Here is a 17621-nt window from a genome sequence, read left to right as displayed (position 1 = left end):
AAATCGGCCCCCGTTCTCAAAAATCCATTTAATATATGGTCCCCAGATAGGGGACGTATCAGATATTAAACTGATAAGAACAGATACTACACTTGATCTTAGCCAAAAGGCCGAGAAGCGATAACCGTGAAAGGGGCGGGCCCAACAAGGTGCCCTTCATGGGCACTATCACTGCTTGCTGTCAGGGAGGCTGCCAGACAATTTTCCATGCACACTCTGGGCTGGGGGGCAGTCAACCACCAGTACACACAGCAGAACCTAAACCCATACCATTATTGCTAAGCAGCAAGACAGGGGCCCATTGCACTCCCACGGGGCCTTTTTAAATGCAATCCATAACCCGGATTTGCCAGGAACCCTTCTTACTCCTCCTACTTGCATGTGACACTGGGCTTAGGATCTGCATAGGAAACACACACACAAGCACACACCTACCTTTGTTGCCTGCAGATGCCTCCTTGGCTGTCCCCAAACGGTATCAAACCAACACCCACGGGAAGCTGTAAGCATAGAGGACATGCCTGCACCCCATTGGACTTACCTGTGTGGGTTAAACCCGGGTTATTTGACAACCTATGGCGGTGATGGTTCTGCTCAGGCAGAGCAGTGCTGATGCTCCTCATAAAGCTGTCGCTGCTGTGAAGGTTCTAGGTGACATCACAAATCCCTATGGTTACATACACAACAAAGCTGGGTTGTTGTTGTTTACACTCTGCAAGGCCTGTGGAAGTGAGTGACATCATAGCACTGTAGTTCTGAGGGTTCTAGATGGATGCAACAATCTCCTGTTGCTTCTATGAAGGCCATAATAGACGACATCACCAAACAGCTCCATAGTCACATACACAGCAAAGGAGAGATGTTGTTTACACCTAGTGATGTCAGTGGTATTGAGTGACATCACAGCACAGTGCTAAGGCTCCTGGGCCTGGACACAGCAGCGGCTGCAATATCTCAACGGAGAATACGTTTATATATATGTGTGTGTGTGCGCGTATATATATATATATATATATATATATATATATATATATATATATTTCTCCGCCGAAATCACTTTTAAACCCATTTCCACCTTTTTTTCCCTTCTCTTCCTCTTACTTTTTTTTCACGTTTTTTTACGTTTTTCTCCTTTTCGCCTCTTTTCTGGGCGTATTATTCTTCTTTTTCTTCTTTTTTTTCGTCTAATGCATACCCCATCAGTGCAGCAATGCTTATTCAATACCGCCAGCAGATGGAGACACTGGGGGATAATTTTCTAAGGATTTATACTGATTTTTCCTGTCTGAATTTGTCGCACAGAAAGTTGCAGGCCAAATATGTGTGACATTTCTGCGACTTTAGCTTCTAGAGCATTTTTACAACATTATACATAGGTGCTGAATACATAAAAAGCGACTGTTCAGCGACAGACAAGTCGCATCGGCTGAAAGTAGGCCAGAATGTCAGTCCATGTTGGAGCAGGTTTAGATACAGTCTAAAGTATAGATCTCAAAGTCTGTGCACAGAATTTAGCAAGGGCCTCGCACCTTCTGATGCATCAGGTAGGTGCACAATAGCATAGCCTAACCCTCTGTACTTTGGTCTATATTGATGCGGGACATAGACAGCCAGCTGATGACCAATCCATTAGTGCAATGGATGGCTGGAAGCATTTGTCTTTGCCTTTGCAATACCACAGAAGCAATGCATGGTCAATGTACAGCAATGACACACCTGTGTGAACAGCCAGGAGACCCCCCCCCCCCCCCATGTTATGTTACATAGTTACATAGTTAGTACGGTCGAAAAAAGACATATGTCCATCAAGTTCAACCAGGGAATTAAGGGGTAGGGGTGTGGCGCGATATTGGGGAAGGGATGAGATTTTATATTTCTTCATAAGCATTAATCTTATTTTGTCAATTAGGAACATTCAGCACCCACCCGCTATCAAGGCAGCTGCCTATCATGTCATGCCCTACCTGCACAGGTGTGCTGGCTACTCAAATGATCCAATTAAGGAGGCCATTTAGTCAGCAGCAGCAGAAGTCCTGTGCCTGGACGCTCCAACAGCGGCCAGACACAAGCAGAAGCAGAAGCAGCAGAAGCAGCAGCAGCACCACCTTTTGTTTTTTGGCTGCAGCAGCAGCAAGGCCCACAGGGCTGGCTAGCTGGCTAGCCAGCAAGCAGGTAGCAATGAAAGTAGGAATCTTTCTTTTTAACCCTGTAAGGGGGTGGTGCACTGTACCCGAAGATACTGCCATATCGGGTCAATGCATAGGGCGACGGAAGCAAGCTTCGAAATCGGCCCCCGTTCTCAAAAATCCATTTAATATATGGTCCCCAGATAGGGGACGTATCAGATATTAAACTGATAAGAACAGATACTACACTTGATCTTAGCCAAAAGGCCGAGAAGCGATAACCGTGAAAGGGGCGGGCCCAACAAGGTGCCCTTCATGGGCACTATCACTGCTTGCTGTCAGGGAGGCTGCCAGACAATTTTCCATGCACACTCTGGGCTGGGGGGCAGTCAACCACCAGTACACACAGCAGAACCTAAACCCATACCATTATTGCTAAGCAGCAAGACAGGGGCCCATTGCACTCCCACGGGGCCTTTTTAAATGCAATCCATAACCCGGATTTGCCAGGAACCCTTCTTACTCCTCCTACTTGCATGTGACACTGGGCTTAGGATCTGCATAGGAAACACACACACAAGCACACACCTACCTTTGTTGCCTGCAGATGCCTCCTTGGCTGTCCCCAAACGGTATCAAACCAACACCCACGGGAAGCTGTAAGCATAGAGGACATGCCTGCACCCCATTGGACTTACCTGTGTGGGTTAAACCCGGGTTATTTGACAACCTATGGCGGTGATGGTTCTGCTCAGGCAGAGCAGTGCTGATGCTCCTCATAAAGCTGTCGCTGCTGTGAAGGTTCTAGGTGACATCACAAATCCCTATGGTTACATACACAACAAAGCTGGGTTGTTGTTGTTTACACTCTGCAAGGCCTGTGGAAGTGAGTGACATCATAGCACTGTAGTTCTGAGGGTTCTAGATGGATGCAACAATCTCCTGTTGCTTCTATGAAGGCCATAATAGACGACATCACCAAACAGCTCCATAGTCACATACACAGCAAAGGAGAGATGTTGTTTACACCTAGTGATGTCAGTGGTATTGAGTGACATCACAGCACAGTGCTAAGGCTCCTGGGCCTGGACACAGCAGCGGCTGCAATATCTCAACGGAGAATACGTTTATATATATGTGTGTGTGTGCGCGTATATATATATATATATATATATATATATATATATATATATATTTCTCCGCCGAAATCACTTTTAAACCCATTTCCACCTTTTTTTCCCTTCTCTTCCTCTTACTTTTTTTTCACGTTTTTTTACGTTTTTCTCCTTTTCGCCTCTTTTCTGGGCGTATTATTCTTCTTTTTCTTCTTTTTTTTCGTCTAATGCATACCCCATCAGTGCAGCAATGCTTATTCAATACCGCCAGCAGATGGAGACACTGGGGGATAATTTTCTAAGGATTTATACTGATTTTTCCTGTCTGAATTTGTCGCACAGAAAGTTGCAGGCCAAATATGTGTGACATTTCTGCGACTTTAGCTTCTAGAGCATTTTTACAACATTATACATAGGTGCTGAATACATAAAAAGCGACTGTTCAGCGACAGACAAGTCGCATCGGCTGAAAGTAGGCCAGAATGTCAGTCCATGTTGGAGCAGGTTTAGATACAGTCTAAAGTATAGATCTCAAAGTCTGTGCACAGAATTTAGCAAGGGCCTCGCACCTTCTGATGCATCAGGTAGGTGCACAATAGCATAGCCTAACCCTCTGTACTTTGGTCTATATTGATGCGGGACATAGACAGCCAGCTGATGACCAATCCATTAGTGCAATGGATGGCTGGAAGCATTTGTCTTTGCCTTTGCAATACCACAGAAGCAATGCATGGTCAATGTACAGCAATGACACACCTGTGTGAACAGCCAGGAGACCCCCCCCCCCCCCATGTTATGTTACATAGTTACATAGTTAGTACGGTCGAAAAAAGACATATGTCCATCAAGTTCAACCAGGGAATTAAGGGGTAGGGGTGTGGCGCGATATTGGGGAAGGGATGAGATTTTATATTTCTTCATAAGCATTAATCTTATTTTGTCAATTAGGAACATTCAGCACCCACCCGCTATCAAGGCAGCTGCCTATCATGTCATGCCCTACCTGCACAGGTGTGCTGGCTACTCAAATGATCCAATTAAGGAGGCCATTTAGTCAGCAGCAGCAGAAGTCCTGTGCCTGGACGCTCCAACAGCGGCCAGACACAAGCAGAAGCAGAAGCAGCAGAAGCAGCAGCAGCACCACCTTTTGTTTTTTGGCTGCAGCAGCAGCAAGGCCCACAGGGCTGGCTAGCTGGCTAGCCAGCAAGCAGGTAGCAATGAAAGTAGGAATCTTTCTTTTTAACCCTGTAAGGGGGTGGTGCACTGTACCCGAAGATACTGCCATATCGGGTCAATGCATAGGGCGACGGAAGCAAGCTTCGAAATCGGCCCCCATTCTCAAAAATCCATTTAATATATGGTCCCCAGATAGGGGACGTATCAGATATTAAACTGATAAGAACAGATACTACACTTGATCTTAGCCAAAAGGCCGAGAAGCGATAACCGTGAAAGGGGCGGGCCCAACAAGGTGCCCTTCATGGGCACTATCACTGCTTGCTGTCAGGGAGGCTGCCAGACAATTTTCCATGCACACTCTGGGCTGGGGGGCAGTCAACCACCAGTACACACAGCAGAACCTAAACCCATACCATTATTGCTAAGCAGCAAGACAGCGGCCCATTGCACTCCCACGGGGCCTTTTTAAATGCAATCCATAACCCGGATTTGCCAGGAACCCTTCTTACTCCTCCTACTTGCATGTGACACTGGGCTTAGGATCTGCATAGGAAACACACACACAAGCACACACCTACCTTTGTTGCCTGCAGATGCCTCCTTGGCTGTCCCCAAACGGTATCAAACCAACACCCACGGGAAGCTGTAAGCATAGAGGACATGCCTGCACCCCATTGGACTTACCTGTGTGGGTTAAACCCGGGTTATTTGACAACCTATGGCGGTGATGGTTCTGCTCAGGCAGAGCAGTGCTGATGCTCCTCATAAAGCTGTCGCTGCTGTGAAGGTTCTAGGTGACATCACAAATCCCTATGGTTACATACACAACAAAGCTGGGTTGTTGTTGTTTACACTCTGCAAGGCCTGTGGAAGTGAGTGACATCACAGCACTGTAGTTCTGAGGGTTCTAGATGGATGCAACAATCTCCTGTTGCTTCTATGAAGGCCATAATAGACGACATCACCAAACAGCTCCATAGTCACATACACAGCAAAGGAGAGATGTTGTTTACACCTAGTGATGTCAGTGGTATTGAGTGACATCACAGCACAGTGCTAAGGCTCCTGGGCCTGGACACAGCAGCGGCTGCAATATCTCAACGGAGAATACGTTTATATATATATGTGTGTGTGCGCGTATATATATATATATATATATATATATATATATATATATATTTCTCCGCCGAAATCACTTTTAAACCCATTTCCACCTTTTTTTCCCTTCTCTTCCTCTTACTTTTTTTTCACGTTTTTTTACGTTTTTCTCCTTTTCGCCTCTTTTCTGGGCGTATTATTCTTCTTTTTCTTCTTTTTTTTCGTCTAATGCATACCCCATCAGTGCAGCAATGCTTATTCAATACCGCCAGCAGATGGAGACACTGGGGGATAATTTTCTAAGGATTTATACTGATTTTTCCTGTCTGAATTTGTCGCACAGAAAGTTGCAGGCCAAATATGTGTGACATTTCTGCGACTTTAGCTTCTAGAGCATTTTTACAACATTATACATAGGTGCTGAATACATAAAAAGCGACTGTTCAGCGACAGACAAGTCGCATCGGCTGAAAGTAGGCCAGAATGTCAGTCCATGTTGGAGCAGGTTTAGATACAGTCTAAAGTATAGATCTCAAAGTCTGTGCACAGAATTTAGCAAGGGCCTCGCACCTTCTGATGCATCAGGTAGGTGCACAATAGCATAGCCTAACCCTCTGTACTTTGGTCTATATTGATGCGGGACATAGACAGCCAGCTGATGACCAATCCATTAGTGCAATGGATGGCTGGAAGCATTTGTCTTTGCCTTTGCAATACCACAGAAGCAATGCATGGTCAATGTACAGCAATGACACACCTGTGTGAACAGCCAGGAGACCCCCCCCCCCCCATGTTATGTTACATAGTTACATAGTTAGTACGGTCGAAAAAAGACATATGTCCATCAAGTTCAACCAGGGAATTAAGGGGTAGGGGTGTGGCGCGATATTGGGGAAGGGATGAGATTTTATATTTCTTCATAAGCATTAATCTTATTTTGTCAATTAGGAACATTCAGCACCCACCCGCTATCAAGGCAGCTGCCTATCATGTCATGCCCTACCTGCACAGGTGTGCTGGCTACTCAAATGATCCAATTAAGGAGGCCATTTAGTCAGCAGCAGCAGAAGTCCTGTGCCTGGACGCTCCAACAGCGGCCAGACACAAGCAGAAGCAGAAGCAGCAGAAGCAGCAGCAGCACCACCTTTTGTTTTTTGGCTGCAGCAGCAGCAAGGCCCACAGGGCTGGCTAGCTGGCTAGCCAGCAAGCAGGTAGCAATGAAAGTAGGAATCTTTCTTTTTAACCCTGTAAGGGGGTGGTGCACTGTACCCGAAGATACTGCCATATCGGGTCAATGCATAGGGCGACGGAAGCAAGCTTCGAAATCGGCCCCCATTCTCAAAAATCCATTTAATATATGGTCCCCAGATAGGGGACGTATCAGATATTAAACTGATAAGAACAGATACTACACTTGATCTTAGCCAAAAGGCCGAGAAGCGATAACCGTGAAAGGGGCGGGCCCAACAAGGTGCCCTTCATGGGCACTATCACTGCTTGCTGTCAGGGAGGCTGCCAGACAATTTTCCATGCACACTCTGGGCTGGGGGGCAGTCAACCACCAGTACACACAGCAGAACCTAAACCCATACCATTATTGCTAAGCAGCAAGACAGCGGCCCATTGCACTCCCACGGGGCCTTTTTAAATGCAATCCATAACCCGGATTTGCCAGGAACCCTTCTTACTCCTCCTACTTGCATGTGACACTGGGCTTAGGATCTGCATAGGAAACACACACACAAGCACACACCTACCTTTGTTGCCTGCAGATGCCTCCTTGGCTGTCCCCAAACGGTATCAAACCAACACCCACGGGAAGCTGTAAGCATAGAGGACATGCCTGCACCCCATTGGACTTACCTGTGTGGGTTAAACCCGGGTTATTTGACAACCTATGGCGGTGATGGTTCTGCTCAGGCAGAGCAGTGCTGATGCTCCTCATAAAGCTGTCGCTGCTGTGAAGGTTCTAGGTGACATCACAAATCCCTATGGTTACATACACAACAAAGCTGGGTTGTTGTTGTTTACACTCTGCAAGGCCTGTGGAAGTGAGTGACATCACAGCACTGTAGTTCTGAGGGTTCTAGATGGATGCAACAATCTCCTGTTGCTTCTATGAAGGCCATAATAGACGACATCACCAAACAGCTCCATAGTCACATACACAGCAAAGGAGAGATGTTGTTTACACCTAGTGATGTCAGTGGTATTGAGTGACATCACAGCACAGTGCTAAGGCTCCTGGGCCTGGACACAGCAGCGGCTGCAATATCTCAACGGAGAATACGTTTATATATATGTGTGTGTGCGCGTATATATATATATATATATATATATATATATATATATATTTCTCCGCCGAAATCACTTTTAAACCCATTTCCACCTTTTTTTCCCTTCTCTTCCTCTTACTTTTTTTTCACGTTTTTTTACGTTTTTCTCCTTTTCGCCTCTTTTCTGGGCGTATTATTCTTCTTTTTCTTCTTTTTTTTCGTCTAATGCATACCCCATCAGTGCAGCAATGCTTATTCAATACCGCCAGCAGATGGAGACACTGGGGGATAATTTTCTAAGGATTTATACTGATTTTTCCTGTCTGAATTTGTCGCACAGAAAGTTGCAGGCCAAATATGTGTGACATTTCTGCGACTTTAGCTTCTAGAGCATTTTTACAACATTATACATAGGTGCTGAATACATAAAAAGCGACTGTTCAGCGACAGACAAGTCGCATCGGCTGAAAGTAGGCCAGAATGTCAGTCCATGTTGGAGCAGGTTTAGATACAGTCTAAAGTATAGATCTCAAAGTCTGTGCACAGAATTTAGCAAGGGCCTCGCACCTTCTGATGCATCAGGTAGGTGCACAATAGCATAGCCTAACCCTCTGTACTTTGGTCTATATTGATGCGGGACATAGACAGCCAGCTGATGACCAATCCATTAGTGCAATGGATGGCTGGAAGCATTTGTCTTTGCCTTTGCAATACCACAGAAGCAATGCATGGTCAATGTACAGCAATGACACACCTGTGTGAACAGCCAGGAGACCCCCCCCCCCATGTTATGTTACATAGTTACATAGTTAGTACGGTCAAAAAAAGACATATGTCCATCAAGTTCAACCAGGGAATTAAGGGGTAGGGGTGTGGCGCGATATTGGGGAAGGGATGAGATTTTATATTTCTTCATAAGCATTAATCTTATTTTGTCAATTAGGAACATTCAGCACCCACCCGCTATCAAGGCAGCTGCCTATCATGTCATGCCCTACCTGCACAGGTGTGCTGGCTACTCAAATGATCCAATTAAGGAGGCCATTTAGTCAGCAGCAGCAGAAGTCCTGTGCCTGGACGCTCCAACAGCGGCCAGACACAAGCAGAAGCAGAAGCAGAAGCAGCAGAAGCAGCAGCAGCACCACCTTTTGTTTTTTGGCTGCAGCAGCAGCAAGGCCCACAGGGCTGGCTAGCTGGCTAGCCAGCAAGCAGGTAGCAATGAAAGTAGGAATCTTTCTTTTTAACCCTGTAAGGGGGTGGTGCACTGTACCCGAAGATACTGCCATATCGGGTCAATGCATAGGGCGACGGAAGCAAGCTTCGAAATCGGCCCCCGTTCTCAAAAATCCATTTAATATATGGTCCCCAGATAGGGGACGTATCAGATATTAAACTGATAAGAACAGATACTACACTTGATCTTAGCCAAAAGGCCGAGAAGCGATAACCGTGAAAGGGGCGGGCCCAACAAGGTGCCCTTCATGGGCACTATCACTGCTTGCTGTCAGGGAGGCTGCCAGACAATTTTCCATGCACACTCTGGGCTGGGGGGCAGTCAACCACCAGTACACACAGCAGAACCTAAACCCATACCATTATTGCTAAGCAGCAAGACAGGGGCCCATTGCACTCCCACGGGGCCTTTTTAAATGCAATCCATAACCCGGATTTGCCAGGAACCCTTCTTACTCCTCCTACTTGCATGTGACACTGGGCTTAGGATCTGCATAGGAAACACACACACAAGCACACACCTACCTTTGTTGCCTGCAGATGCCTCCTTGGCTGTCCCCAAACGGTATCAAACCAACACCCACGGGAAGCTGTAAGCATAGAGGACATGCCTGCACCCCATTGGACTTACCTGTGTGGGTTAAACCCGGGTTATTTGACAACCTATGGCGGTGATGGTTCTGCTCAGGCAGAGCAGTGCTGATGCTCCTCATAAAGCTGTCGCTGCTGTGAAGGTTCTAGGTGACATCACAAATCCCTATGGTTACATACACAACAAAGCTGGGTTGTTGTTGTTTACACTCTGCAAGGCCTGTGGAAGTGAGTGACATCATAGCACTGTAGTTCTGAGGGTTCTAGATGGATGCAACAATCTCCTGTTGCTTCTATGAAGGCCATAATAGACGACATCACCAAACAGCTCCATAGTCACATACACAGCAAAGGAGAGATGTTGTTTACACCTAGTGATGTCAGTGGTATTGAGTGACATCACAGCACAGTGCTAAGGCTCCTGGGCCTGGACACAGCAGCGGCTGCAATATCTCAACGGAGAATACGTTTATATATATGTGTGTGCGCGTATATATATATATATATATATATATATATATATATATATATATATATATTTCTCCGCCGAAATCACTTTTAAACCCATTTCCACCTTTTTTTCCCTTCTCTTCCTCTTACTTTTTTTTCACGTTTTTTTACGTTTTTCTCCTTTTCGCCTCTTTTCTGGGCGTATTATTCTTCTTTTTCTTCTTTTTTTTCGTCTAATGCATACCCCATCAGTGCAGCAATGCTTATTCAATACCGCCAGCAGATGGAGACACTGGGGGATAATTTTCTAAGGATTTATACTGATTTTTCCTGTCTGAATTTGTCGCACAGAAAGTTGCAGGCCAAATATGTGTGACATTTCTGCGACTTTAGCTTCTAGAGCATTTTTACAACATTATACATAGGTGCTGAATACATAAAAAGCGACTGTTCAGCGACAGACAAGTCGCATCGGCTGAAAGTAGGCCAGAATGTCAGTCCATGTTGGAGCAGGTTTAGATACAGTCTAAAGTATAGATCTCAAAGTCTGTGCACAGAATTTAGCAAGGGCCTCGCACCTTCTGATGCATCAGGTAGGTGCACAATAGCATAGCCTAACCCTCTGTACTTTGGTCTATATTGATGCGGGACATAGACAGCCAGCTGATGACCAATCCATTAGTGCAATGGATGGCTGGAAGCATTTGTCTTTGCCTTTGCAATACCACAGAAGCAATGCATGGTCAATGTACAGCAATGACACACCTGTGTGAACAGCCAGGAGACCCCCCCCCCCCCCCCCCCCATGTTATGTTACATAGTTACATAGTTAGTACGGTCGAAAAAAGACATATGTCCATCAAGTTCAACCAGGGAATTAAGGGGTAGGGGTGTGGCGCGATATTGGGGAAGGGATGAGATTTTATATTTCTTCATAAGCATTAATCTTATTTTGTCAATTAGGAACATTCAGCACCCACCCGCTATCAAGGCAGCTGCCTATCATGTCATGCCCTACCTGCACAGGTGTGCTGGCTACTCAAATGATCCAATTAAGGAGGCCATTTAGTCAGCAGCAGCAGAAGTCCTGTGCCTGGACGCTCCAACAGCGGCCAGACACAAGCAGAAGCAGAAGCAGCAGAAGCAGCAGCAGCACCACCTTTTGTTTTTTGGCTGCAGCAGCAGCAAGGCCCACAGGGCTGGCTAGCTGGCTAGCCAGCAAGCAGGTAGCAATGAAAGTAGGAATCTTTCTTTTTAACCCTGTAAGGGGGTGGTGCACTGTACCCGAAGATACTGCCATATCGGGTCAATGCATAGGGCGACGGAAGCAAGCTTCGAAATCGGCCCCCGTTCTCAAAAATCCATTTAATATATGGTCCCCAGATAGGGGACGTATCAGATATTAAACTGATAAGAACAGATACTACACTTGATCTTAGCCAAAAGGCCGAGAAGCGATAACCGTGAAAGGGGCGGGCCCAACAAGGTGCCCTTCATGGGCACTATCACTGCTTGCTGTCAGGGAGGCTGCCAGACAATTTTCCATGCACACTCTGGGCTGGGGGGCAGTCAACCACCAGTACACACAGCAGAACCTAAACCCATACCATTATTGCTAAGCAGCAAGACAGGGGCCCATTGCACTCCCACGGGGCCTTTTTAAATGCAATCCATAACCCGGATTTGCCAGGAACCCTTCTTACTCCTCCTACTTGCATGTGACACTGGGCTTAGGATCTGCATAGGAAACACACACACAAGCACACACCTACCTTTGTTGCCTGCAGATGCCTCCTTGGCTGTCCCCAAACGGTATCAAACCAACACCCACGGGAAGCTGTAAGCATAGAGGACATGCCTGCACCCCATTGGACTTACCTGTGTGGGTTAAACCCGGGTTATTTGACAACCTATGGCGGTGATGGTTCTGCTCAGGCAGAGCAGTGCTGATGCTCCTCATAAAGCTGTCGCTGCTGTGAAGGTTCTAGGTGACATCACAAATCCCTATGGTTACATACACAACAAAGCTGGGTTGTTGTTGTTTACACTCTGCAAGGCCTGTGGAAGTGAGTGACATCATAGCACTGTAGTTCTGAGGGTTCTAGATGGATGCAACAATCTCCTGTTGCTTCTATGAAGGCCATAATAGACGACATCACCAAACAGCTCCATAGTCACATACACAGCAAAGGAGAGATGTTGTTTACACCTAGTGATGTCAGTGGTATTGAGTGACATCACAGCACAGTGCTAAGGCTCCTGGGCCTGGACACAGCAGCGGCTGCAATATCTCAACGGAGAATACGTTTATATATATGTGTGTGTGTGCGCGTATATATATATATATATATATATATATATATATATATTTCTCCGCCGAAATCACTTTTAAACCCATTTCCACCTTTTTTTCCCTTCTCTTCCTCTTACTTTTTTTTCACGTTTTTTTACGTTTTTCTCCTTTTCGCCTCTTTTCTGGGCGTATTATTCTTCTTTTTCTTCTTTTTTTTCGTCTAATGCATACCCCATCAGTGCAGCAATGCTTATTCAATACCGCCAGCAGATGGAGACACTGGGGGATAATTTTCTAAGGATTTATACTGATTTTTCCTGTCTGAATTTGTCGCACAGAAAGTTGCAGGCCAAATATGTGTGATATTTCTGCGACTTTAGCTTCTAGAGCAATTTTTACAACATTATACATAGGTGCTGAATACATAAAAAGCGACTGTTCAGCGACAGACAAGTCGCATCGGCTGAAAGTAGGCCAGAATGTCAGTCCATGTTGGAGCAGGTTTAGATACAGTCTAAAGTATAGATCTCAAAGTCTGTGCACAGAATTTAGCAAGGGCCTCGCACCTTCTGATGCATCAGGTAGGTGCACAATAGCATAGCCTAACCCTCTGTACTTTGGTCTATATTGATGCGGGACATAGACAGCCAGCTGATGACCAATCCATTAGTGCAATGGATGGCTGGAAGCATTTGTCTTTGCCTTTGCAATACCACAGAAGCAATGCATGGTCAATGTACAGCAATGACACACCTGTGTGAACAGCCAGGAGACCCCCCCCCCCCATGTTATGTTACATAGTTACATAGTTAGTACGGTCGAAAAAAGACATATGTCCATCAAGTTCAACCAGGGAATTAAGGGGTAGGGGTGTGGCGCGATATTGGGGAAGGGATGAGATTTTATATTTCTTCATAAGCATTAATCTTATTTTGTCAATTAGGAACATTCAGCACCCACCCGCTATCAAGGCAGCTGCCTATCATGTCATGCCCTACCTGCACAGGTGTGCTGGCTACTCAAATGATCCAATTAAGGAGGCCATTTAGTCAGCAGCAGCAGAAGTCCTGTGCCTGGACGCTCCAACAGCGGCCAGACACAAGCAGAAGCAGAAGCAGCAGAAGCAGCAGCAGCACCACCTTTTGTTTTTTGGCTGCAGCAGCAGCAAGGCCCACAGGGCTGGCTAGCTGGCTAGCCAGCAAGCAGGTAGCAATGAAAGTAGGAATCTTTCTTTTTAACCCTGTAAGGGGGTGGTGCACTGTACCCGAAGATACTGCCATATCGGGTCAATGCATAGGGCGACGGAAGCAAGCTTCGAAATCGGCCCCCGTTCTCAAAAATCCATTTAATATATGGTCCCCAGATAGGGGACGTATCAGATATTAAACTGATAAGAACAGATACTACACTTGATCTTAGCCAAAAGGCCGAGAAGCGATAACCGTGAAAGGGGCGGGCCCAACAAGGTGCCCTTCATGGGCACTATCACTGCTTGCTGTCAGGGAGGCTGCCAGACAATTTTCCATGCACACTCTGGGCTGGGGGGCAGTCAACCACCAGTACACACAGCAGAACCTAAACCCATACCATTATTGCTAAGCAGCAAGACAGGGGCCCATTGCACTCCCACGGGGCCTTTTTAAATGCAATCCATAACCCGGATTTGCCAGGAACCCTTCTTACTCCTCCTACTTGCATGTGACACTGGGCTTAGGATCTGCATAGGAAACACACACACAAGCACACACCTACCTTTGTTGCCTGCAGATGCCTCCTTGGCTGTCCCCAAACGGTATAAACCAACACCCACGGGAAGCTGTAAGCATAGAGGACATGCCTGCACCCCATTGGACTTACCTGTGTGGGTTAAACCCGGGTTATTTGACAACCTATGGCGGTGATGGTTCTGCTCAGGCAGAGCAGTGCTGATGCTCCTCATAAAGCTGTCGCTGCTGTGAAGGTTCTAGGTGACATCACAAATCCCTATGGTTACATACACAACAAAGCTGGGTTGTTGTTGTTTACACTCTGCAAGGCCTGTGGAAGTGAGTGACATCATAGCACTGTAGTTCTGAGGGTTCTAGATGGATGCAACAATCTCCTGTTGCTTCTATGAAGGCCATAATAGACGACATCACCAAACAGCTCCATAGTCACATACACAGCAAAGGAGAGATGTTGTTTACACCTAGTGATGTCAGTGGTATTGAGTGACATCACAGCACAGTGCTAAGGCTCCTGGGCCTGGACACAGCAGCGGCTGCAATATCTCAACGGAGAATACGTTTATATATATGTGTGTGCGCGTATATATATATATATATATATATATATATATATATATATATATTTCTCCGCCGAAATCACTTTTAAACCCATTTCCACCTTTTTTTCCCTTCTCTTCCTCTTACTTTTTTTTCACGTTTTTTTACGTTTTTCTCCTTTTCGCCTCTTTTCTGGGCGTATTATTCTTCTTTTTCTTCTTTTTTTTCGTCTAATGCATACCCCATCAGTGCAGCAATGCTTATTCAATACCGCCAGCAGATGGAGACACTGGGGGATAATTTTCTAAGGATTTATACCGATTTTTCCTGTCTGAATTTGTCGCACAGAAAGTTGCAGGCCAAATATGTGTGACATTTCTGCGACTTTAGCTTCTAGAGCATTTTTACAACATTATACATAGGTGCTGAATACATAAAAAGCGACTGTTCAGCGACAGACAAGTCGCATCGGCTGAAAGTAGGCCAGAATGTCAGTCCATGTTGGAGCAGGTTTAGATACAGTCTAAAGTATAGATCTCAAAGTCTGTGCACAGAATTTAGCAAGGGCCTCGCACCTTCTGATGCATCAGGTAGGTGCACAATAGCATAGCCTAACCCTCTGTACTTTGGTCTATATTGATGCGGGACATAGACAGCCAGCTGATGACCAATCCATTAGTGCAATGGATGGCTGGAAGCATTTGTCTTTGCCTTTGCAATACCACAGAAGCAATGCATGGTCAATGTACAGCAATGACACACCTGTGTGAACAGCCAGGAGACCCCCCCCCCCCCCCCCCATGTTATGTTACATAGTTACATAGTTAGTACGGTCGAAAAAAGACATATGTCCATCAAGTTCAACCAGGGAATTAAGGGGTAGGGGTGTGGCGCGATATTGGGGAAGGGATGAGATTTTATATTTCTTCATAAGCATTAATCTTATTTTGTCAATTAGGAACATTCAGCACCCACCCGCTATCAAGGCAGCTGCCTATCATGTCATGCCCTACCTGCACAGGTGTGCTGGCTACTCAAATGATCCAATTAAGGAGGCCATTTAGTCAGCAGCAGCAGAAGTCCTGTGCCTGGACGCTCCAACAGCGGCCAGACACAAGCAGAAGCAGAAGCAGCAGAAGCAGCAGCAGCACCACCTTTTGTTTTTTGGCTGCAGCAGCAGCAAGGCCCACAGGGCTGGCTAGCTGGCTAGCCAGCAAGCAGGTAGCAATGAAAGTAGGAATCTTTCTTTTTAACCCTGTAAGGGGGTGGTGCACTGTACCCGAAGATACTGCCATATCGGGTCAATGCATAGGGCGACGGAAGCAAGCTTCGAAATCGGCCCCCGTTCTCAAAAATCCATTTAATATATGGTCCCCAGATAGGGGACGTATCAGATATTAAACTGATAAGAACAGATACTACACTTGATCTTAGCCAAAAGGCCGAGAAGCGATAACCGTGAAAGGGGCGGGCCCAACAAGGTGCCCTTCATGGGCACTATCACTGCTTGCTGTCAGGGAGGCTGCCAGACAATTTTCCATGCACACTCTGGGCTGGGGGGCAGTCAACCACCAGTACACACAGCAGAACCTAAACCCATACCATTATTGCTAAGCAGCAAGACAGGGGCCCATTGCACTCCCACGGGGCCTTTTTAAATGCAATCCATAACCCGGATTTGCCAGGAACCCTTCTTACTCCTCCTACTTGCATGTGACACTGGGCTTAGGATCTGCATAGGAAACACACACACAAGCACACACCTACCTTTGTTGCCTGCAGATGCCTCCTTGGCTGTCCCCAAACGGTATCAAACCAACACCCACGGGAAGCTGTAAGCATAGAGGACATGCCTGCACCCCATTGGACTTACCTGTGTGGGTTAAACCCGGGTTATTTGACAACCTATGGCGGTGATGGTTCTGCTCAGGCAGAGCAGTGCTGATGCTCCTCATAAAGCTGTCGCTGCTGTGAAGGTTCTAGGTGACATCACAAATCCCTATGGTTACATACACAACAAAGCTGGGTTGTTGTTGTTTACACTCTGCAAGGCCTGTGGAAGTGAGTGACATCATAGAACTGTAGTTCTGAGGGTTCTAGATGGATGCAACAATCTCCTGTTGCTTCTATGAAGGCCATAATAGACGACATCACCAAACAGCTCCATAGTCACATACACAGCAAAGGAGAGATGTTGTTTACACCTAGTGATGTCAGTGGTATTGAGTGACATCACAGCACAGTGCTAAGGCTCCTGGGCCTGGACACAGCAGCGGCTGCAATATCTCAACGGAGAATACGTTTATATATATGTGTGTGTGTGCGCGTATATATATATATATATATATATATATATATATATATATATATATATATTTCTCCGCCGAAATCACTTTTAAACCCATTTCCACCTTTTTTTCCCTTCTCTTCCTCTTACTTTTTTTTCACGTTTTTTTACGTTTTTCTCCTTTTCGCCTCTTTTCTGGGCGTATTATTCTTCTTTTTCTTCTTTTTTTTCGTCTAATGCATACCCCATCAGTGCAGCAATGCTTATTCAATACCGCCAGCAGATGGAGACACTGGGGGATAATTTTCTAAGGATTTATACTGATTTTTCCTGTCTGAATTTGTCGCACAGAAAGTTGCAGGCCAAATATGTGTGACATTTCTGCGACTTTAGCTTTTAGAGCATTTTTACAACATTATACATAGGTGCTGAATACATAAAAAGCGACTGTTCAGCGACAGACAAGTCGCATCGGCTGAAAGTAGGCCAGAATGTCAGTCCATGTTGGAGCAGGTTTAGATACAGTCTAAAGTATAGATCTCAAAGTCTGTGCACAGAATTTAGCAAGGGCCTCGCACCTTCTGATGCATCAGGTAGGTGCACAATAGCATAGCCTAACCCTCTGTACTTTGGTCTATATTGATGCGGGACATAGACAGCCAGCAGATGACCAATCCATTAGTGCAATGGATGGCTGGAAGCATTTGTC

At 46.0% G+C, this 17621-nt stretch overlaps 7 non-coding genes and 1 pseudogene across 7 annotated transcripts; all 8 read right to left on the bottom strand.

Moving 5' to 3' along the window:
* Positions 1-122, bottom strand: LOC130337144 (U2 spliceosomal RNA; annotated as a pseudogene; the record flags this gene model as incomplete).
* A 2092-nt stretch (positions 123-2214) lies between these two features.
* Positions 2215-2405, bottom strand: LOC130337140 (U2 spliceosomal RNA). The gene has a single exon (XR_008878093.1). It is a non-coding gene; the product is annotated as a U2 spliceosomal RNA (small nuclear RNA).
* A 2089-nt stretch (positions 2406-4494) lies between these two features.
* LOC130337181 (U2 spliceosomal RNA) lies at positions 4495-4685 on the bottom strand. The gene has a single exon (XR_008878122.1). It is a non-coding gene; the product is annotated as a U2 spliceosomal RNA (small nuclear RNA).
* Positions 4686-6771: 2086 nt separating this feature from the next.
* On the bottom strand, positions 6772-6962 carry LOC130337169 (U2 spliceosomal RNA). Its single transcript, XR_008878111.1, has one exon. It is a non-coding gene; the product is annotated as a U2 spliceosomal RNA (small nuclear RNA).
* A 2086-nt stretch (positions 6963-9048) lies between these two features.
* Positions 9049-9239, bottom strand: LOC130337139 (U2 spliceosomal RNA). Its single transcript, XR_008878092.1, has one exon. It is a non-coding gene; the product is annotated as a U2 spliceosomal RNA (small nuclear RNA).
* A 2097-nt stretch (positions 9240-11336) lies between these two features.
* On the bottom strand, positions 11337-11527 carry LOC130337138 (U2 spliceosomal RNA). The gene has a single exon (XR_008878091.1). It is a non-coding gene; the product is annotated as a U2 spliceosomal RNA (small nuclear RNA).
* A 2082-nt stretch (positions 11528-13609) lies between these two features.
* Positions 13610-13800, bottom strand: LOC130337137 (U2 spliceosomal RNA). The gene has a single exon (XR_008878090.1). It is a non-coding gene; the product is annotated as a U2 spliceosomal RNA (small nuclear RNA).
* A 2088-nt stretch (positions 13801-15888) lies between these two features.
* LOC130337136 (U2 spliceosomal RNA) lies at positions 15889-16079 on the bottom strand. Its single transcript, XR_008878089.1, has one exon. It is a non-coding gene; the product is annotated as a U2 spliceosomal RNA (small nuclear RNA).
* Between the last annotated feature and the right edge of the window lie 1542 nt (positions 16080-17621).

The sequence above is a fragment of the Hyla sarda genome, unplaced genomic scaffold (assembly GCF_029499605.1).
Source record: "Hyla sarda isolate aHylSar1 unplaced genomic scaffold, aHylSar1.hap1 scaffold_492, whole genome shotgun sequence".
In the NCBI taxonomy this organism is placed as follows: domain Eukaryota; kingdom Metazoa; phylum Chordata; class Amphibia; order Anura; family Hylidae; genus Hyla; species Hyla sarda.
This window is presented reverse-complemented; position numbering and strand designations above follow the sequence as displayed.